The sequence below is a fragment of the Macaca fascicularis genome, chromosome 2 (assembly GCF_037993035.2).
Source record: "Macaca fascicularis isolate 582-1 chromosome 2, T2T-MFA8v1.1".
Classification (NCBI taxonomy): domain Eukaryota; kingdom Metazoa; phylum Chordata; class Mammalia; order Primates; family Cercopithecidae; genus Macaca; species Macaca fascicularis.
In genome coordinates this window covers 107,482,062-107,504,986 of record NC_088376.1, presented here as the reverse complement: position 1 = coordinate 107,504,986, position 22,925 = coordinate 107,482,062, and the positions used below count along the sequence as shown (strand labels likewise).

Genomic DNA, 22,925 nt, shown 5'->3' with positions numbered 1-22,925 from the left:
ATTTCTCATCTTTCTATAAAACCCCACTTTGCCAGAGTTGTTTTTAATGCAGATTGGAATGTGATTGACCTATGACCAAGGATTATATGTATATAATATATATGGCTAAGAAATCTCAAGACATGCGATCTGAAGACCCAGGAGAGCTGAAGGTATAGTTGTAGTCCAAGAACTATAGGCCTGAGAAGCAGAAAAGCTGCTGGTGTAACTTACAGTCTGAGTCCTAGTCTGAATCCAAATGTGTTAAGTCTGTCCTTGCACTGCTATAAAGAAATGCCTGAGATTGGGCACTTTATAAAGAAAAGAGGTTTAATTGGCTCACAGTTCTGCAGGCTGTATAGGAATCATGGTAGCATCTGCTTCTGGGGAGGCCTCAGGGAGCTCATGGGAGAAGGCAATGTGGGAGCAGATGTCTTATGTGGCAGCAGAAGGCCCAAGGCTGGGGGAGGAGGGAGGTGCTACACACTTCTAAACAACCAGGTCTCACTCACTATCTCAACACAGAGCCAAGAGGCAAATCCATCCCTATGATCCAATCACCTCCCATCAGGCCCCACCTCCAACATTGGGAATTACAATTTGACATGAGATTTGGGTAGGGACAGAGATCTAAACCATATTACCAAAAGTGGGAGAAGACCAATGTCCCAGCCAGAAGACAGTCAGAAAGAGGAAATTCTCCCTTTCTCAGTCTTCCTTCGACTCACATCTCCAATGGTTTGGATGAGGCTCACTCATGTTAAAAAAGGCAATCAGTCTACAGATTCAGATGTTAAGCTCATCCAGAAATACCTCCACAGACACTCAGAATAATGTTTAACCAAATATCTGGGCACACTATGGCCCATTCAAGTTAACATGTAAAATGAACGATCACATATGGATTCTTCCAAATACAGTTCAGGGCATTAGTTATTTAAAGATTTTCTAGGCACTGAAGGGCATCCACAGTGGTTAGATTAGGCCAGTGTCACTCAAAATGATCCATTTCAGATCTCAATGTCTATCTTGGACAACCTCACCCCCTTATCTTTACATCCTCAGAGAGGGACCTTGTAGAAATGAGGGAGTCACAGCAAAGGGAAAGTTGGAGATGGGGACAGGCCACCTGTGAAAGGCCAACCATGCTGGGAGCAGAGACGGGTAAATCCAGTCCAGACTGGAAAGCTTGAGGGAAGACCGAACAGCCATATTTGCAATTTGGAGGGAGGTAGAAATCCCATTGCCTATCCTTTTACCCTCATCGGACGCCGATCTGGAGAGGCTGGAAAAGGCACATAGTCGTTGGTAGGAGTAGAGGGAGCATAAAATCAGAGGACCTGAGCTTGGGGTGCCTGTGGCTTTGACGGGAGCCTTAGAATCTGAAAGGCTAAAGGGGTGGTTATGGCCCTAGTAGGAAAGGAAAGGAAGTGGGATACTGGGGGATCTGCTTTGGTCTTTCTGTAGCCTTTCTCAAGGGCTAGATGAAAATGAAAATCTCAGGTTGTTCCAAATTGGTTTCTAAGCCAGCCCTCTATTACTAGGCTGGTGATGCTACAATGAATCAAAAGATCATTGACCCCTGATAGAGGTCTTTACTAGTGCCAAAATCTACCCAGCTGCACTTTCTGCATCCCACCCCCAACACACACACACACACATACCTGCACACACACACACACAATTTTCAGCAGTATATAATTGGCAATCACAGAACATTTCAGTTGAATTAAGCTAGAGTTCAAACCAAAACAGTGAGGCAAAGCCAGAATATTAGGGGAAAAAAAAGCATATAAAAATTACTTGCTATGTGTCAGCCTCTTTCACATGGTTAATTTCATTTGCTCCTTACATGAACCCTTTGAGACAGATAATATTGTCACAGTTTTGATGATACTGAAACTAAGGGTGAGTAAGTTTAAGTAACTTGTTAAAATACCTTCCTAATAACCAGTGAGGCTTTGAAATCCAAGGCAAGTGCTGTTTCCACCACTATATTTTGGCTTTTGTACACCCAGAAGCAAGAAAGTCATTCAGGAGACTGAGGCAAGACACAGGTAGGGAAAAGGGGGAGAAAAGTCAGGACAGCCACCATGAAGACTGTCTTCAGCCTCCTGAATACTTTAGCTGTGGTCGGGCCTTGGACAACTCATGCTAATTTGAATGCGAACAAGCATTAATACGCTGTGTCCACTGGGAATCCATCCAAGGCTTTGATAATCGTTGGGGGTGGGAGGCAGGGAGGCCTGCTATCTTGGCTTATACCCACCTGAACTTTTATGTAGAAGGTCATGACTTTCGAATACATTCTACTCTAGAGAGGCCCAAAAGTGGTAATTCTAAAGTTAGTCTAGTATCTCCTAGCCTTAGAGGTGTCTGGGTGTCTGGGTAGTAGAACAAATGTAATTGAGGCCCTTCCCAGTCCAAGATATTCTGTAGATACTTTATTTTGGGTTTTGGAAAACAACGGAAGTAGTTACTACATAGGTAAAGGGCGTATTTTAAAACACTAAAATTCTTTGATATTAAAAGGATAGTAAAAGAAGTGTCTGCTTATTACCTAAAACAGATGTGTATTCTCTACCACAGTCACCTATGCCCACCTCTGACTTTCGTGCAGCTGTAGGAGAATGGATGTAGCCATCCTGACAGAGTCGTGTCTCAAGCATACACCATAACATCTTAGGCTATTTTGTTGAAGGCTTCCTCTAGAAGTTCAGAAGCCTGTTCAGCCAGGTCTTAGGCACAAACTGGAAGAAGTGGATGAGAAAAACATCCCCTCAGGCAAATCTGAAAGAATGATAAATAAGAATTGGTTCATAAATGCCCCAACATCCTGTCCTTTGACAAGAAAAGTCTGAGCTATGTTCTACATGGGCCCTTAGAGGGCCCCTAGTGAAAATGAGCCTCAGTTGCCCACAGTGGATCCAGCTCAATAACTTACTCTTTGTTGGCTTTCGACTTTCCCCGTCTTACCCTTCCTGCTCATTCCCTCTTGCTCCTTGAGATCACCTTCAAAATAATCTACTCCACCTACATCCTTGTCTCAGGCTCTGCTGTTGGAAAAACCTAAACTTATAATCAACCTTTTAAATTCAAACAAGGTTGGGGGATTTGACAATGCCCAATTTTGTGAACACCCATGTATTAATCTGGTTGAAGACTAATTATCTTTTTCCAGAGGAGGCTCCAGAAGCCAATCCTTAACCTTCTAAGTAGATAGGCCTTTACACAGATACACAGACAATGAGCTATTTAGCACATCTTGTCTTCCTGAATCATATACTAATGAGGAAAATGGAGGATCTTAGCCAGAGGGGAATTGTGAGTTCAAAGTTCTCACCACTATGGGAAAAGATGCAAGCTCCACAGGCTAGACCAGATGGTGGAAAACTGGGCCTCCCAGAGACTGTGCCTTGATGCAGGGTAGTCCAGGAGCCAAAGCAGCAAAAGTAAATGAATCTTTGTGCCAGTGTTCCACTGTAAATGCAACCCAGCTGCTCCCAGCATTTGTTTTCTATTTCTCTACTTCCCACCACTATCCAGCTTCTTCACTCTGAATCTTCTGTCCCCTTCATTAGTCCTTCTTATTACAATTTCTGTCCCCTCATACTCACTGCTCCTAATGATGTGGCTTCTCTTCGTCCATAATTTCTGCTTCAGCTCCTGTTCTTAATTTCCTTATTTTTGCCCTACTTTCAATTCAATTTCCTTAGAAAGGGATTCCAATTGGTAGAGTCATTAAATATTGTCTTTGTTTGGGCAGAGTTTTGGCCTCAGGTCATACTCTGCAGGATAATTAAAAGGAACCAACATATTCATGTTTAGTAATCATGACTATAATTACTCTGCCTTCTCCCGTATTTGACTTGAGATGTTTGCTATCCCTCTCTCTGCAACATCTTTTCAGAGAACTATGGAACCATACAATGTTATGGTTGGAAATGAACCTACAGTTCATCATTTTACTAAAGATCTTAACTCTGTAAGACCACACCATCCTTTGTAAACTGGTCACTTGCCCTCCAGTTGGCCTTCTAACTTGGTTGTGATGGCTCAATATCTGTTTGTCCCTGATATCTTCTTTTCCCTCCTCCGATAAACTTCCCCACCTCTTTTTTTTTCCTGCCCATGAAGAAAAAGTTGAGCTACTAACATTTCACTCTTGTTCTAAATATGTCATGTCATTCTACACCCATAATCTGACTTTTTTTTTTTAAGGTCTCTTGATGATACTGTTTCCACAAGACAAAAAAATGAGTAAAACTGTTTTCTGTTTTCTTTTGACAGCAGATGAGAACAGAATAGACTTGACTATGAAGTGGGAAATAAAAAGATCAGAGTTATCTGATGGAACACCAAGAGGATTCTTTCTTTCTTTTAAGAGATATGAGGTCTCACTGTCATAGTGGCACAATCATAGCTCAGTGCAGCCTTGAACTCCTGGGCTCCAGCGATCCTCCTGCCTCAGCCTCCCAAGCAGCTGGGCCTACAGATGAATACTATCATGCCCCCAGCTAGTAAGAGGGTTCTAAGTGTTGATTCATAGGGAAACCAGAAACTAGAGATGCCTGTGAAGACACTTTCAAGAAGTTAGAAGAATTACCCTTGAATGAAGAAAGGAGCTGACTAGAAGGAATTTATTGAGTAACACACAAGAATTGTTTCAAACCTACAAAAGATAAATGTGAGGAAGATAAGGGATTTGGGGGAATCCTCCTATGTCCTCCAGTCTCGCTATACATTAGGAGTTCTGATGCGACAGAAATCCTACTAATGTGATGAATATGGCAAAGCTTTCAATCAGTGTGCATACCTCAATGGCCATCAGAAAACCTATACTGGAGTGAAACCCTATGAATGAATGAGTATTATAAGACATTCAGCTAGAATTTTCCATCCAATGGATATTTTTATGTCAGACATTTTTATCTCTAGAAATTGAATTTTTTTTTTTTTTTTTTTTGAGATGGAGTCTCGCTCTGTTGCCCAGGCTGGAGTGCAATGGCATGATCTTGGCTCACTCCTGGGTTCATGCCATTCTCCTGCCTCAGCCTCCCAGGTAGCTGGGACTACAGGTGCCCACCACCACACTCGGCTAATTTTTTGTATTTTTAGTAGAGATGGTGTTTCACCATGTTAGCCAGGATGGTCTTGATCTCCTGACCTCGTGATCCACCCGCCTTGGCCTCCCAAACTGCTGGGATTACAGGCGTGGGCCACTGGGCCTGGCTGAATTTTAATCTTTTTAGTATCTTTTGTGTCTGCTAAACAAGTTCAATCTTTCCCCTTGATTTTTGCTTATATAATATATAGTTATAATAACTGCATTAATATCCTTGTGTGTTGATTCTTTGTATCAATTCTAGGTCAGTTTTAAATAATTGATTTTTCTCATCAATACAGGTTGTATTTTCCTATTTGTTTACATGCCTAGTAATAACTGTACCTCAGATATTTTCCATTTTTCCTTGTTGGAGACAGAATAGTTTTTATTCCTGTAACTATTCTAGGGAGTGGGAGGATGCAGTTAAGTTACATTAGGTCAGAGAACATAAGTTGTATTATTTAAATCCTTCTGCTGTATTAAGGTTTTTGTTTTTTTTTGTTTTTTGTTTTTTTTTTAACCTCATATATGATTTGTCCTGGAAAATGTTCCATGTGTGCTTGAGAGGAAGGTATATTCTGCTATTCTTCAGTGGCATGTTCCAGGGCTATATTAGGCCTAGTTGGTTAATAGGGTTCAAGTCCTCTATTTCCTTGTTGATCTTCTTTCTGGTATTCTAACTATTACTGAAAGTGGGGTATTGAAGCCTCCAATTATTATTGTTTGAATCGTCTGTTTCCCTGCTCATCTCTTTCAGTGTTTGTTTAATGTATTTTGGAGGTATCACAGTAGCTGAATATACATTTTAAATTGTTATATCTTCCTGATGAATTGATCCCTGTATTGTTAAAAAATGCCCTTTTTAAATCTGAAATAGTATCTTTTTTTGGTTTTAAAGTTCAGTTTGTCTTGTAATATAACCACTCAAGCTTTCTTTTTTCTTTTCCTTTTTTTTTTTTTTTTTTTTTTGAGACGAAGTCTTTCTCTGTTGCCTAGGCTGGAGTGCAGTGGTGTGATCTCAGCTCACTGCAAGCTCCACCTCCTGGGTTCATGCCATTCTCCTGCCTCAGCCTCCCGAGTAGCTGGGACTACAGGCGCCCGCTACCACGCCCAGCTCATTTTTTTTGTATTTTTAGTAGAGACGGGGTTTCACCATGTTAGACAGGATGGTCTCAATCTCCTGACCTCGTGATCCGCCTGCCTTGGCCTCCCAAAGTGCTGGGATTACAGGTGTGAGCCACCGTGCCCAGCCCCTCAAGCTTTCTTATGGTTGCTATTTGCAAGATGCATCTTTTTCCATCCTTTTACTTTTAATCTCTTTGTATTTTTGAAACTAAAGTGTGTTTCCTGTAAACAGCATATAATTGGATCGTGTTTTTTAATCCAGTCTGACAATATTTGCTTTTTGATTGGATCAATTAATCTACTCACATTTAATTTTATTATTGATATAGGGTTTTCTTCTTAGCCCACATTTCATCTGGAAGAAGATATAGTTGTATTTATGTCTACCATTTTACTTTTTTTGTTCTCTTTATCTTATTATTATGAACCCATTCCTTTTATTTTTATTTTTATTTATTTTTTAGACAGGGCCTCACTCTGCCCCAGCCTGGAGTGCAGGGACATGATCACGGCTTACTGAAGCCTTGAATTCCTGGGCTCGGGTGATCCTGCTGCCTCAGCCTCTCAAGTAGCTGGGACTATAGACACGCACCACTATGCCCAGCTAACTTAAAAAAATTTAAAAAAAAAATTTTTTTTTGAGACAGAGTCTCGTTCTGTCACCCAGGCTGGAGTGCAGTGGTGCAATCTTGGCTCACTGCAAGCTCCGCCTCCCAGGTTCATGCCATTCTCCTTCCTCAGCCTCCCGAGTAGCTGGGACTACAGGCGCCCGCCATCATGCCTGGCTAATTTCTTGTATTTTTATAGAGACAGGTTTCACCATGTTAGCCAGGATGCTTTCGATCTCCTGACCGCATGATCTGCCCCCCTCGGCTTCCCAAAGTGCTGGGATTACAGGCGTGAGCCACCGTGCCCGGTCTAAAATTTTTAGTAGAGATGAGGTCTCACTATGTTGCCCATGCTGGTCTCAAACTCCTGAGCTCAAGTGATCCTCCCACCTTGGCCTCCCAAAATGCTGGGATTGTGCATTTTCTGCCCCAATCATAGAATCAACCACTTTTTCAAAGGGCTCTAGTTCCCTTTAAAGGGAAATGGTGTTTCAGGACTGCAATCTTGGTGTAAAGGGTGCTCACTGCTCCTGGTAGATTTTGTTTCTAGGTATTTTCAGTGGAAAGGGCGAGAACAAATTTTTTCATTTTTAGTTGGCACATAATAATTGTACATATTTATAGGACACAGGGTGGTATTTTTATATGTATATACAATGTGTAATGACCAAATCAAGGTAATTAGCATATCCATTACCTGAAACATTTATCATTTCTTTGTGTTGTGAACATGCAAAATCCTCTCTTCTATCTTTTTAAAAATATACAATAATTTCTAGTTAACTATGTTCACCCTACGGTGCTGCAGAACACCAGAACTCCTTCCTCCTATCTAACAATAATGTTGTGTCTATTAACCAATGTTTCCCCATCCCTCCCCTCCATTACCTTCCATAGGCTCCAATATCCACAATTCTGTTTTCTACTTGCATGAGCTCTGAATTATTTTTACCTCCCACATGTAAGAGAGAACATGTAGTATTTATCTTTCTGTGCTTATTTTGCTCAACATAATGTCCTTCAGGCTCATCCATGTTGCCACAAATCATAGGATTTTATTCTTTTTATGACTGCATAGTATTTCATTGTGCATGTATGCCACATTTTCTTTATCCATTTGTCCATTGATGGACACTGGGTTGATTTTATCTCTTAGCAATTGTGAATATTATAGTTCTATAATAAGCATAGGGGAAAAAGTATTCCTTTGATATTTAGATTTCCTTCCTTTGGCTAAATATTCAGTAAAGGGATTACTGTATCATATAGTAACCCTATTTTTAATTTTTTTGAGAAACCTTCACACTGTTTTCCATAATGGCTGTACTAATTTACATTTCCACCAAAAGCATATAAAAATTCCTTTCGAGCTGGGTGCAGTGGTTCACGCCTGTAAGCCCAGCACTTTGGGAGACCAAGGTGGGTGGATCACCTGAGGTCAGGAGTTTGAGACCAGCCTGGCCAACATGGTGAAACCCTGTCTCTACGAAAAATACAAAAAATTAGCTAGGCCTGTTGGCAGGCGCCTGTAATCCCAGCTACTCAGGAGGCTGAGGCAGGAGAATCACTTGAACCCAGGAGGTGGAGGTTGCAGTGAGCCGAGATTGCGCCATTGTGCTCCAGCCTGGGCGACAAGAGCAAAACTCCATCTCAAAAAAAAAAAAAAAAAAAAAAAAAAAAGGCCGGGCACGGTGGCTCACGCCTATAATCCCAGCACTTTGGGAGGCCGAGGTGGGCAGATCATGAGGTCAGGAGATCAAGACCTTCCTGTCTAACATGGTGAAACCCCGTCTCTACTAAACCTGGGAGGTGGAGCTTGCAGTGAGCTGAGATCTCGCCACTGCACTCCAGCCTGGGTGACAGAGTGAGACTCTGTCTCAAAAACAAACAAACAAACAAAAATTACCTTCGAATGCTCTCCAGCATTTCTTATTTTTTGTCTTTTTGATAATAGCCATTCTAACTGGGGTGAGATCATATCTCATTGTGGTATTAATTTGCATTTCCCTGATGGTTAGTGATGTTGACCATTTTTTCATGTATTTATTGGCCATTTGCAGGTCTTCTTTTAAGAAATATTTAGATCCTTTGCCCACTTTTATTGGATTTGGGTTTTTGTTGTTGAGTTGTTTGAGCTCCTGGTATATTCTGGATATTAGTCCCTTGTCAGATTAGGAATTTGCAAATATTTTCTCCCACTCTATAGATTGTCTGTCCACTCCATTGACTATTTATTTTGCTATGTAGTTTTTTTTTAGTTTAATACTGTCCAATTTGTATTTCTTTTTATTTTGTTGCCTGTGCTTTTGAAATCTTATCCATAAAATCTTTGCCTAGACCAATGTCCCAAAGCATTTCTCCTATGTTTTCTTCTAGTAGTTTTATAGTTTCAGGTCTTACATTTAAGGCTTTAATCGATGTTGAGTATATTTTTGTATATGGGGATAGATAGGGATCTAGTTTCATTTTTCTACATATGTATATCCAGTTTTTCCAGCACCATTTATTGAAGAGGGCATCATTTCTCCAATGTATGTTCCTGGTTCCTTTGTTGAAAATCAGTTGACTGTAAATACATAGATATATTTCTGGGTCCTTTATTCTGTTCCATTTGTCTATATATCATACTGTTTTGGTTACTATAGCTTTGTAGTATATTTTCAATTCAGGTACTGTAACACCTCCAACTCTGTTTTTCCTTGCTAAGTACTGGTTTGTCTATTTGGTGTCTTCTGTAGTGCCATACAAATTTTAGGATTGTTTTCTTTTTCTGTGAAGAATGTCACCAATATTTTTACGGGGACTGCATTTAACCTGTAAGTTGCTTTGGGTAGTATGGGCATATTCTTCTGATCATGAGCATGGGATGTCTTTTTATTTGTTTGTGTCCTCTTTAATTTATTTCATCAATGTTTGATAGTTTTCATTGTACAGGTATTTCACTTCCTTCATTTCTAGTTTTTTTTTTTTTTTTTTTTTTTGCAGGGGGAGGGCTATTGTAAATAGGATTGCTTTCTTGATTTCTTTGTCATCCAGTTCATTATTGGTGTATGGAAATGCTACAGTTTTTTCTGTGTTGATTTTGTACCCTGCACCATTACTAAATTTGTTTATCAGTTCAAAGAATATTTTACTGGAATCTTTAGAATTTTGAATACACGTTTTCTGAAAGGACAATTTGACTTCCTCTTTTCCAATCTGAATGCCCTTTATTTCTTTCTCTTGCCCAATTACTCTGGCTAGGACTTCCAGTACTACGTTGAATAAGAAAGGTGAATGTGAACATCCTTGTTTTGTTCCAATTCTTAAGAGCTCTCAGCTTTTCCCTATTCAGTTTGATGTTAGCTATGAGTTTGTCTGTTATATTTGGCCTTTATTGTGCTGAAGTATGTTCCTTCTATGCCTAGTTTGTTTAGGGTTTTTATCATAAGGGGATATAGAATTTCATCAAATGCTTTTTCTGCATCTGTTGAGATGATCATATGTTTTTGTTCTTCATTCTGTTTATGTGATGTATCACATTTATTGATTTGCATATGTTGAAACATCCTTGCATCCCTGGGTTAAATCCCACTTGATCATGGTATATTATCTTTTTGATCATGGTCTATTATCTTTTGGTTAGATTTTATTTGCTAGTATTTTGTTGAAGACTATTGCCCCTATGTTCATCAGGGATACTGGCCTGTAGTATTCTTTTTTTGTTTTGTCCTTTCCCAATTTTACCCTGGTATCTGGGTAATGCTGGCCTTGTAGAAAGAATTAGAAAAATTCTCTCATCTTCAGTGTTTTGGAATAGTTTGAAAACAGTTGCCGTTAGTTTTTTTAAAGTTTGGAGGTCAGACATGGTGGCTCATGCCTGTAATCCCAGCACTTTGGGAGGCTGAGGTGGGAGGATTGTCTGAGGGCAGGAGTTTGAGACCAGCCAGTACCAGTATAATATAGAGACCATGTCCCTACAACAATAAAAAAAAAAAAAAAAAAAAAATAGCCATGCATGGTGGTGCATGCCTGTAATCCTGACTACTTGGGATCCTCCTTAGCAGGAGGATCACTTTAGCCCCGGAGTTTGAGATTATAGTGATCACACCATGGCACTCCAACCTGTGCAACAGAGCACGATCCTTTCTCTAAAAAAATTTTTTTAAAGTTTGGTATTCTAGGTCCAAAGACACATGTCTGTAGCCCCAGCTACCCAGGAGGCTGAGGCAGGAGGATGGCTTGTGTCCAGGAGTTTGAATCTAGCGTGGGGAACATAACAGGACCAACTCTAAAAAAAAACACAAAATTTGGTAGAATGCAGCAATAAAGTTATCCAGTCCTGGGCTTTTTGTTGTTGTTGTTGTTGTTGATATTTTTTTATTATTGATTCACTCTAATTACTCATGATTGGTCTGTTCATATTTTCTATTTCTTCCTGGTTCAATCTTGGTAGGTTGTATGTATCTGGAAATTTATCCATTTCCTCAAGGGTTTCTAATTTGTTGGCATATAGTTGTTTAGAATAGTCTCCATTGATCCTTTGTGCTTCTGTGGTAACAGCTGTAAAACTGTAATGGCTCCTTTTTCATTTTTTATTTTAGTCTTCTCCTATTTCTTTGTTTACTCTAGCTAACGATACCCCAGGTCACCTTTAGGTTCAATGATTCACAAGATTCAGCATAGATTCATACACATACCCATGATTTACTACATCAAAAGAATTCAAAGTAAAATCAGCACAGAGAAAGGCTCATAGGGTGAATTCTAGAGGGTACCAGGAGTAAGTTCGAAGATTCCTTTCCCAGTGGAACTACGAAGGACATGCTTAATTCCTCCAGCAACAAATTGCTACAAGTATAAAATGTTGTGTACTAGGAAATGGACTAGAGATTCAATTTGAGAATTTTTAGTGTGGGCTGGTCACATATGCACACTCTGCCTGGCATGTACTAAAATTCTAAACTCCCAGAAAAAAGTAGGCATTCAGCATAAACCATATTGTTTGCACAAACAATTTAGGTATAGTGATCCATTCTTATCAGGGAATGGTGCAAAATCTCTCAACATCCAGGTTCCCAGATGCTAACCAGCCTTGAGAGTAGACCTTTCTAAGGGTAACAGTCACAGGCATACTAACTTCACTACTTTAACTGCACAGGATCCGACTTTCCTGTGTCTTTGCATGTCTCACCATTTTTTATTGGAAATAGAATATTTTAGATAACATATTATGGCAACTCTAGGTACTGCTCCCCTCTTTCCTGGGCTTTGTATTTTCATTTGCTTGTTTATTTCTTTAGTGACTGGCTAGATTAATTTAGTGAAGTCTATCACCAACACTACCAAATGTGAAGCCTCTAACATTGTTCCATAGAGGGCTCAGCCTTGGGCATACACATTGTCACCCAACAAAGAGAGTGGATTTATCAAGATTCACATTGTCTCTTTCTCTTATCAAACCCAGCTATTAAGCACCACCAATTGCCAGATGATTGTTCTGTTGTTTTCTACAATATCCTGAGGCTAAAATTGCTCTACAGACTGATCTAATCAATTTGGGGTTCCTTTTCAAGAATAGTTTTTTTTTTTTTTTTTTTTTTTTAGAAGACTTTAAATTTTAATTGTGGTAAAAAATGCAAAACATAAAATTTACCATGTTAATTATTTTTAAGTCTACAGTTAAGTGGTATTAAGTATATTTACAGTGCTATACAATCTCCAGAACTTTTTCATCTTGCAAAACTGAATCTCTATACCCATTAAACAACTCACTGTTTCCCCATTCCCCAAGCCCCTGGCAATCAACATTCTACTTTCTGTTTCTATGAGTTTCACTACTTTAGATACGTCTTAGAAGTGGAATTATAGTCTTTGTTTCTGTGTGACTGGTTTATTTCACTTAGCATAATGTCTTAAGATTCATCCACATTGTAGCGTATGATAAAATTGCCTTTTTTTTTTTTTTTTTTTGAGACAGAGTCTTGCTCTGTCACCAAGCTCGAGTGCAGTGGCACGATCTCGGCTCACTGCAGCCTCCACCTCCCAGGTTCAAGCGATTCTTCTGCCTCAGCCTCCCTAGTAGCTGGGTGTGTGCCACCATGCCCAGCTAATTTTTGTGTTTTTAGTAGAGACAGGGTTTCACCATGTTAGCCAGGATGGTCTTGATCTCTTGACCTCGTGTTTCGCCCGCCTTGGCCTCCCAAAGTGCTGGGATTACAGGCGTGAGCCACTGTGCCCGGTCGAATTGCCTTCTTTTTAAAGGCTGAATAATATTCCATTGCATGTATATATGGCATTTTGTTTATCCATGCATCTACTGATGGACGTTTGGATTTCTTCCACCTCTTGCTATTATTAGTAATGCTACTATAAACATGAATGTGCAAATATCTCTTAGAGATCCTGTTTTCAATTCTTATGAATATATACCTAGAAGTGGGGTTGCTGGATTGTATGGTAATTCTATTTTAATTTTTATTTAATTGAATTAATTAATTTTTTATTGAGACAGGGTCCCACTCTGTCACCCAGGCTGAAGTGTAGTGGTGTGATCCCAGCTCACTGCAGCCTCGACCTCCCAGGCTCAATCAATCCATCTGCCTCAGCCTCCTGACTAGCTGAGACTACAGGTATGCGCTACCATGCTCGGTTAATTTTTTATAGAGACAGGGTCTTGCCATGTTGCCCAGGCTGGTCTCGAACTCCTGGGCTCAAGCAATCCAACTGCCTCAGCCTCCCAAAGTGCTGGGATTACAGGCATGAGTCTCCATACCCAACCTGTTTTTAATTTTTTGAGAAACTGCTATACTGTTTTATGTAGCAGCTGTGCCATTTTACATCCTCACCAACAGTGCACAAAGGTACCAATTCTGCACATTCTCATCAATGCTTATTATTTTCTTTTTTGTTGTTGTTGTTTTGTTTTTGATAATTGCTATCATAATGGTGTGAGATGACCTCTCATTGTGGTTTTGATTTTTACTTCTCTAATTATTAATGATATCGAGCATTTTTTCATATGCTTGTTGGCCATCTGCATATCATTGGAGAAATGTCTAAGTCTTTTGCTCATTTTTTAAGTAGTTGTTATTGAATTGTAGCAGTTATTTATATATTCTGGATATCAACTACTCATCAAATGTTTAGTTGCAAATATTTTCTCCCATTCCATAGGTTGCCTTTTCAGTCTGATTATGTCCTTTAGTGCACAGAAGTTTTAAATTTTGATGTAGTATAGTTTATCTATTTTTACTTTTTTTTTTCTGAGATGGAGGCTCACTCTGATGCCCAGGCTGGAGTGCAGTGGCATAATCTCAGCTCACTGCAACCTCCACCTCCCAGGTTCAAGGTATTGTCCTCCCTCAGCCTCCTGAGTAGCTGGGAGTACAGGCACACGCCACCATGCCCGGCTAATTTTTGTGTTTTTAGTAGAGACGGGGTTTTGCCACATTGGCCAGGTGGTTTCAAACTCCTAATCTCAAGTGATCCAACCTCCTAGGCCTCCCAAAGTGCTGGGATTACAGGCGTGAACCATCGCATCTGGCTTTACTTTTATTGCCTGTGCTTTTGGTGTCATAGCCAATAATTCATTGTCAAATCCTCGTTTAACTTTTTAAACAACAGCCAACCTGTTTTCCACAGTTGTTACACTACTTTACATTTCTGCCTACGATGTTTGAAAGTTCTAGTTCCTCCACATACTTGCCAACATGTGATGTGAACTATCTTACTAATTTTCATCATTCTAATTGGGGTGTAGTGGTATCTCCCTGTGGTTGTAATTTGCATTACCCTAAAAACCAACGATGTTGAACATCTTTTCCAGTGCTTATTTGCCATCTGAACGTCTTCTTCAGTGATGTGTCCATTCAGATCTTTACACATTATTTTACTGAGTTATTTGCTTCCTTATTGTTGGATTTTGATACTTTTGGATACAAATCCTTTATCAGGTATACGTTGTATTCATATTTTTTCCAGATCGTGGCTTGTTTTGTAATTTTCCTAACAGTACTATTCAAAAAACAGATCTTTTACTTTGATGACATCCATTTTATCAAATTGTTCTTTTGTGAATCATACCTTTGGTGTCATACGTAAGAAGTGTTTGTCTAATACAAGATGACACAATTTCTCCTGATTTATTCTAGAATTTTCATTGTTTTAGGTTTCCTACTGAGGTATATTATTCATTATTGATTAATTTTTAATATATTGGGAGATATTGATCAAAGTTAATATTTTTACACAGGGATATCCAATTATTTCAATATGATTTGTTGGAAAGATACCATTTATCCACTGATTGCCTTTGAACATTTGTCAAAAATCAGTTGCTCATATATATGTGGATCTATTTCTGAATTTTTTATTCTCTTCCATTTATCTATTTTTCTATCACTATGCCAAAACTACACTGTCTTGACTGCAGTAGTTCTACATACATTTAAAAATCAGGTTAGCCCTCCAAATTTTTTATATTTTTCTGATTTGTTTTGGCTACTCTTTAAGTTCTTTGCATTTTCATATAGAATTCAGAGACAACTTTTTAATTTTTACAAAACACACACACACAACTACTAGGATTTTGATTGAGATGGATTTGAGTCTATAGTTCAGTTTGTGGACAATTGACACATTAACCATATTGCATACTTTGATCCACAAACAAAGTAGATTTCCATTTAGTTAGGTCTTCTTTAATTTCTCTCACCAATGTTTTATAGTACTTAATATAGATATTTTGCATTTTTGTCATATTACTGTATTTCATATTTTAATGCTATTATAAATGATATCATTATTTAAATTTTTATTTCAAATTGTTCATTGTTAGTATATAAAAATCAAATTGATTTTTATAAAGTTATGTGTCCTGCAACCTTCCTAAACTCACTTATTAGTTCTAGTAGCTTTTAAAAGAGATTTAATTGGATTTTATACATAGCGAGTTGTGTTGTCTACAAAGGACAATTTTACTTTGTTCTTTCCAACCTGTATGCCATTTATTTATTTATTTACTTATTTTATTTAACTGCCCCGGCTAGAACCTACAGTACACTGTTGAGTAGAAGAAGTGATGAAAGCACTTTATCTTGTTCCTGATCTCAGGAGGAATGCTCAGTCTTTCACCATTAAGTGTGATACCAACTATAAAATTTTTGTAGATACTTTCAAATCAGATTTAGGATCTCATTTACCCCTAATTTGCTGAGGGGTGTAACATTTCAAAATCAAGGACAGATGTTGGATTTTATCAAAAGCTTATTCTACACCATTATAGTGACCATGATTTTTCATTTTTAGCTTGTTAATATGGTGATTTACACTGATAAATTTTCAAATACAAAGCCAACCTTGCATTTTTTTGAAAAAATTCTTTTGTTCCTGATGTATTATCCAATTATTGGATAGTAATTTACTAAAATTTCATATTGTTGGCTTTAATTTGCTAAAATTTCATTTAGGATTTTTGCATTTAAGTTTGTGAAGGCTATTGGTCTGTACTTTTATTGTAACACTTTTATTGTATTGGATCTGGTTAATGCTGGCCTCACCAGCATTAAAAATTAAATATTAAATATTTAAATATAAATATTAAAAATATTTCCTCATACTCAATTTTCTGCAGGATCTTGTATAAAGTTAGTATTATTTCTTCCTTAAACGTCTGATAAAATTTACCAGTGAAGCCACCTAGGTTTAGATTTTTTTGAATTTTTAATTTTTGTGGGTACATAGTAAATGTATATATTAATGAGGTATAGAAGATACTTTGATCCAAGCATGCAATGTGTAATAATCACATTGTGGAAAATGGGGTATCCATCCTCTCAAGTATTTATTCTTTGTGTTACAAACAATCCAATTACACTCTTCTAGTCATTTTAAAATATGTAGGCTGGGTGCGGTGGCTCACGACTGTAATCCCAGCACTTTGGGAGGCCAAGGCGGGTGGATCACGAGGTCAGGATATCGAGACCATCCTGGCTAAAACAGTGAAACCCCATCTCTTCTAAAAAAAATTACAAAAAATTAGCCGGGCATGGTGGTGGGTGCCTGTAGTCCCAGCTACTCAGGAGGCTGAGGCAGGAGAATGGCATAAACTTAGGAGACAGAGCTTGCAGTGAGCTGAGATCGTGCCACTACACTCCAGCCTGGGTGACACAGTGAGACTCCGTCAAAAAAAAAAACCAAAACCAAAAACAAAAAACTATTAAATTATTATTGACTGTAGTCACCCTGTTATCAAATACTAGGTCTTATTCATTCTTTCTATTTTTAAAATACCCATTAACCATCCCCACCATCCCCACCCCCTACTACCCTCCCCAGCTTCTGGTAACCATTCTTTTACTCTCTATCCCCATGAGTTCAATTGTTTTGATTTTTGGATCCCACAAATAAAAATATACGATGTTTGTCTTTCTGTGCCTGGCTTATTTCACATAATGACCTCTGGTTCCATCCATGTTGTTGCAAATAACAGGATCTCATTTTTTTTTTTATAGCTGAATAGTATTCCACTGTGTATAAGTACCACATTGTCTTTATCCATTCATCTGCTGATGGACACTTAGGTTGCTTCCAAATCTTGGCTATGTGAAAAGTGCTGCAACAGAGTAGTACAGATACCTCTTCAATGTACCAATCTCCCTTGTTTTAGGTATATGCCCAACAGTGTGGGACTGCTAGATCATATGGTAGCCTTATTTTTAGTTTTTGTCAGAACCTCTAAACTGTTCTCCATAGTGGTTGTACTGATTCACATTCCCACCAACAGTGTATAAGGGTTCCTTTTTCTCCACATCCTCACCAACATTTGTTATCACCTGTCTTTTGGGAAAAGGCCATTTTAACCGGGCTGAGATGATACCTCATTGTAGTTTGGATTTGCATTTCTCTGATGATCAATGATGTTGGGCACCTTTTCATATGCATTTTTGCCATTTGTATGTCTTTTTTTGAGAAATGTCTACTCAAATATTTTGCTTATTTTAAAATCAAATTATCAGATTTGTTTTCTATAGAGTTGTTTGAGCTCGTTATACATTCTGGTGATTAATCGCTTGTCAGATAGGTAGTTTGCAAATATTTTCTCCCAATCTGTGGGTTGTTTCTTCACTTTGTTGATGGTTTTCTTTGCTGTGCAGAAGCTTTTTAACTTCATGTGATGCTGGGCCTAGATTTCTGTGTCTGTGGGGGAAATGTTTTAATTATTTTTTATAGTTATAGCGCTATTCAGGTTATCTATTTTTTTCCTAAAGTGAGTATTGGTAGTTTGTGTCTGTTAAGGAACTGGCCATTTGATCTAAATTGTTAAAGTTATTGGCATAAAGTTGTTTATAACATTCCCCCATTATCCTTTAATTGGTGTAGAATCCATAGTGATGTCACCTCTTTTAATCTCAATATTGATACTTTTGTGTCCCTTTTCCTTTTTTTCCTGATCAGTCCTACTAGAAGCTTATGCATTTTATTTATTTTCTAAAAACCACTTTTGACTTGATTTTCTCTATTGTTTTCTTGTTTTCTATTTTATAGGTTCCCATTTTGATCATTGTTATTTCTTCTGTTTACTTTGGCATTACTTTGCTCTTTTTATTCTCGTTTCTTAAACTTTACTCTTTTCCTTTATTTTTTTTTAACACTGAGATAGGGTTCCACTATTTTGCCCAGACTGCATTTGAACTCCTGGGCTCAAGTAATTCTCCCACCTCAGCCTCCCAAGCAGCTGGGATTGTAGGTATGCACCACCACACCCAGCTACTCTTTTTTTTTTTTTTTTTTTTGTCTAGATACAGTCTATGATACCATTTTCTAATGTAGATATTTAGTGCTATAATTTCCCTCGGCTAATGTTTTAACAACGTTCCATAATTTTTTTGAGATGGGGACTTGCTTTGTCACCCAGATTGGAAGGCAGTGGTGTGATTATAGCTCACTGTAGCCTCGAACTCCTGGGCTCAGTGATCCTTTCATGCCAGCCTCCCAAGTAGCTAGGACTACAGGCATGCACCACCATGTCTAGCTAAATAATCTATTTTTTTTTTTTTTGTAGAAACAGGGTCTCACTGTGTTACCCAGGCGAGTCTTGAACTCCTGGCCTCAAGCAATCTTCCTACCTTGGCCTCCCAAAGTACTGGGATTACAGTTGTTAGCCACTATGCCTGGCTATAACCTTTTTTGCTTTTCTTTCTTTCTTCTTTGTATTATTATTGAGACAGAATTTTGTTCTGTTGCCCAGGCTGGAGTGCTGCAGTGTGATTATGGCTCACTGCAGCCTCAACTTCCCAGGCTCGAGTGATGATCCCACCTCAGCCTCCAGAATAGCTGGGACGATAGGCATGTGCCACCATGCCCAGATATATATATATATATATATATAGTATTTTTTGTAGAGATGGGGTTTTGCCATGTTGCCCAGGCTGGTCTTGAACTCCTGAGCTCAAGTGATTTGCTTCCCTTAGCCTCCCAAAGTGCTGGGATTATAGGCGTGAGCCATTGCACCTGGCCAATAACTTTTTTGATCAGCTATAATTATTTGTTTTTTAATGACTGCTTCAGGATTTACAGTGTTATGTCTTTGGCTTGTCTACCTTCAAGTGGTATTATTACTACTTCCTGTACAGCAGTGGCATATAGCAGTGGTTCTCATTTGGGGACAATATTGAGAGACATTTTTAATTGTCATGAGTGGGGGTAAAAGCCATTGATGTTGCTAAACATCCTAGAATGCTAGGACAGCCCCCACCACAAAAATTATCTGGTTCAAAATGTCAATAAGGGCAAGGTTGGGAAAAATCCATATTTCTATCAGGTGTCATTTTTCTTTTGCCTACAAGACTTACTTTAACATTTCTTGTAGTGCAGGTCTGCAAGTGATCCATTATTTTAGCTTTTTAATGGCTGCAAATGTGTTTTGCCTTTGTTCTTGAACAATATTTTCACTGGTCTGGAATTCTAGTTTGGCTTACTCTGTTGTCCAGGCTGGAGTGCAGTGGTGTGATCATGGCTCACTGCAGCCTTGAGTTCCTGCATTCAAGTGATCATCCCACCTCAACCTCCAGAGTAGCTGAGATTACTAGGTTTTTTCTTTCAGTACTTTAAACATGCTGCTCCACTGTCTTCATGGTTGCATCGTATCCAGTGAGAAATTTGTTGTGATCCCCGTCTTCTTTTCCATACACAATGTCTTTGTCCTCTGTGCATTTTCTTTTTGAATGTTTTGAGCAATTTAATTATACAGTAGTTTTCTTCAGATTTATTCTGTGGTTTACTGTTCTCCCCTACTGAGACAGTCCCTTCTGAGTATTCTACTTAATGCACAAAGCAATGCAGTGTTTTCAGTCCAGTTTGTGAGAAGAGACACTATTCCTGGCCATGTTTCTATGCCTGGCACCATTCCCTCTAATCCTTTGGGACGGTTCTTTCTTTGGCCTCGGATAACTTTTCCTCATATGCTAATCAGTACTCTGCTAAGTATCCTAGGGGACCCTTCACAGATCCCCAGAATTCTCTGTGCAGGTCCCTCTCCTCCAGAATTCTGTCTTGTGAACTCTATCTGACTTGGTCTCCTTAGATTCTCAGCTGTCTCTGCAACTCAGGAATTTCATCAGACAGCTACACCTGGGTCTCCCATCCCTGTGTAGCTGTCTGGTAACTCTCTCAGGACAGTAAGTTAGGATATTTGTAGGGCTTATCTCATTTGTTTCCCATCTATCAGAGATCATCATATTTCGTTGTTGATGCCCAATGTCTTAAAAGTCATTATTTCATCTATTTTATTTGGGATTATTTCAAGCAGGAGTGTAATTCCGGTTCCTGTAACTCTTCTATGACCAGAAATAGAAGACTGTCCTTCAGTTTTCTTCATGTCTAAGTATTTCCCCTTTTTTAAATTAAGTTTTCTTCTTCAGGAATTATTTAGAAATGCATTAATTTCCAAATGTATTTTAATTTAACTTCTATCTTAATTACAACATGTTCTGTGCAGAAGGCATTGTGCCACACTGTCTGGATTCCTCTTCAGAGGGGCAGGCCAAAAGCCCTCAAATGTCAGCCTTCTCCGGGAACTATCCTCAGCTTTAATCTACCTCACCCACTTAAAGCCCAGGACAAATCCCACAATCCTCCTTGCTGTCTTGCATTGCTGCTGGCTGACTTTTTTCTAATGCATACCTTCACTGAGGGTGTAGCCCTGTAAATATCTGGGCTTCTTGTGGAGAACTCAGTTCCAACTTTCCACCTCTTGCAAGCCCAAGGACTCAAATCCTCTTCTTGCATGGCTGATAAAATTCAAGTCCATTGGATATCAAATCACCAAACTGCCTCTTGGCAACCAAAGACACCATCCACACACTTACCTTTCTAACTTCCATTTCATCTTCATTTCTGGCTCTAAGGATTTATTTCACTTTCTTGAATATACTTTAAAAGGATGTTTAAATTTTATTCAACATTTCTGCCATGTTATTTTATTCTTATTTATTTATTTATTTATTGAGATGGAGTCTCACTCTATCACCCAGGCTGGAGTGCAGTGGCGCAATCTCTGCTCACTGCAACCTCTGCCTCTCAGGTTCAAGTGATTCTCCTGCCTCAGGCTCCCAAGTAGCTGGGATTACAGGCATGCGCCACCACGGCCAGCTAATTTTTGTACTTTTTTAGTAAACAGGGTTTGACCATGTTAGCCAGGCTGGTCTCAAACTCCTGACTTCAAGTGATCCGCCTGCCTTGGCCTCGCAAAGTGCTGGGATTACAGGCGTGAGCCACCACATCTGGCCTATTCTACTTTTTAAAAACATGCTAAATTCTGTAGTTAAACTAACTGCAAATGTGACAGCATTTTCTTTCTGACTCAGTTAACTGCTAATTTGTCATATGATTGTACAAACTTTGGTATAAGTCTCAATAATTTTGTAATTTGTCACAAATCTTCTGTGGGAAGAGTCTTCTGTTCTTCCAAAGGAAAATGGATAATCAGTTTAAAAACAGTCATGTAAAGAGTCAAGGCTCCTGGGCTGGACACAGTGGCTCACACCTGTAATCTCAGTACTTTGGGAGACCAAGGTGGGAGGATTGCTTGAGGTCAGGAGCTCAAGATCAGCCTGGGCAAGGCAACATAGTGAGATTCCTTCTCTACAAAAAAAGAAAAAGAAAAAATCTCAAGGCTCCTAATGGAAAATTTTCTCTGATCTCCATTGCAAAGTTTCATTTTATATCAATTCCAAGGCCCCACTATAGATATGCTCATTTGGTGGGCCCGGGAAATTTCTCTGTAGGTATAAAATTACCTCTTGTGAATCCCAAACTTGGAGTCCACTAGCCTTGGTTTCGGAGACTGGTTACAGCCTTTATATATCTGTAATCCATACAGTCAAATTGTGCCATCTGGATTTGAAATAATCAGAGGGAGGAGTGGGAACTAGTCAGGTCCTGTAACTATGCTGCGCAGAAAGGAGTCTGCCATCTCTTTTTTACCCTCTCAAACCTACCTTCTGGAGCAGAGAGGGACTTCAGAGAACATAGCTGGTTTTTACACAGCCATCTGAGGTCTGCATAGTAGTGGGGGTATGAAGCACGTATGTGGCCAGAGAGAGGGTAAGGCACATAGCCCTCTCAAAAAATAACAGAAGGAAAATTTCTAATAGCTAGAGTGCTTACTTATGTATTACTAGTCTGAAAATTACAAACTTCTTGTAGTGTTTGAATGAGAAACCAGCCAGAATCACTTCTTTATTCTAAAAACAGCCACTATGATGGTTAATATTAGGTGTCAACTTGACTGGATTCTGAGATGCCTAGATGGCTGGGGAAGCACTGTTTCTTTGAGTGTCTGTGATGACAGAAAAGGATGACATTTCAGTCAGTGGACTGGGAGAGGAAGACCCACCCTCAATGTCAGTGGGCACCACCTAGTCAGCTGCCAGCACAGCTAGAAGAAAGCAGGCACAAGAAGGGGGATAAGAAGCTTGCTGGGTCTCCTGTCTCTTCCCATGCCAAGGGCTTTGCTTCCTCTCTTCCTGCCTTTAGACATTCTAGGTTCTTTGGTCTTTGGACTCTGGGACTTGCACCAGCAGCCTCCTAGAGGTTCTAGGGCCTCTGGCCTCAGACTGAGGCTG

General features: G+C 39.1%; 1 protein-coding gene across 2 annotated transcripts in view; it reads right to left on the bottom strand.

The window, feature by feature from the left end:
* Positions 1–2,408: 2,408 nt before the first annotated feature.
* LOC102119042 (zinc finger protein with KRAB and SCAN domains 7) overlaps positions 2,409–22,925 on the bottom strand; it is a 60,132-nt gene continuing 39,615 nt past the window's right edge. For both annotated transcript variants that reach the window (XR_006696111.2, XM_045386400.2), the window contains one exon: positions 2,409–2,769. The gene's annotated coding sequence lies outside the window, so the exon portion shown is untranslated. The remainder of the gene's footprint in view (positions 2,770–22,925) is intronic.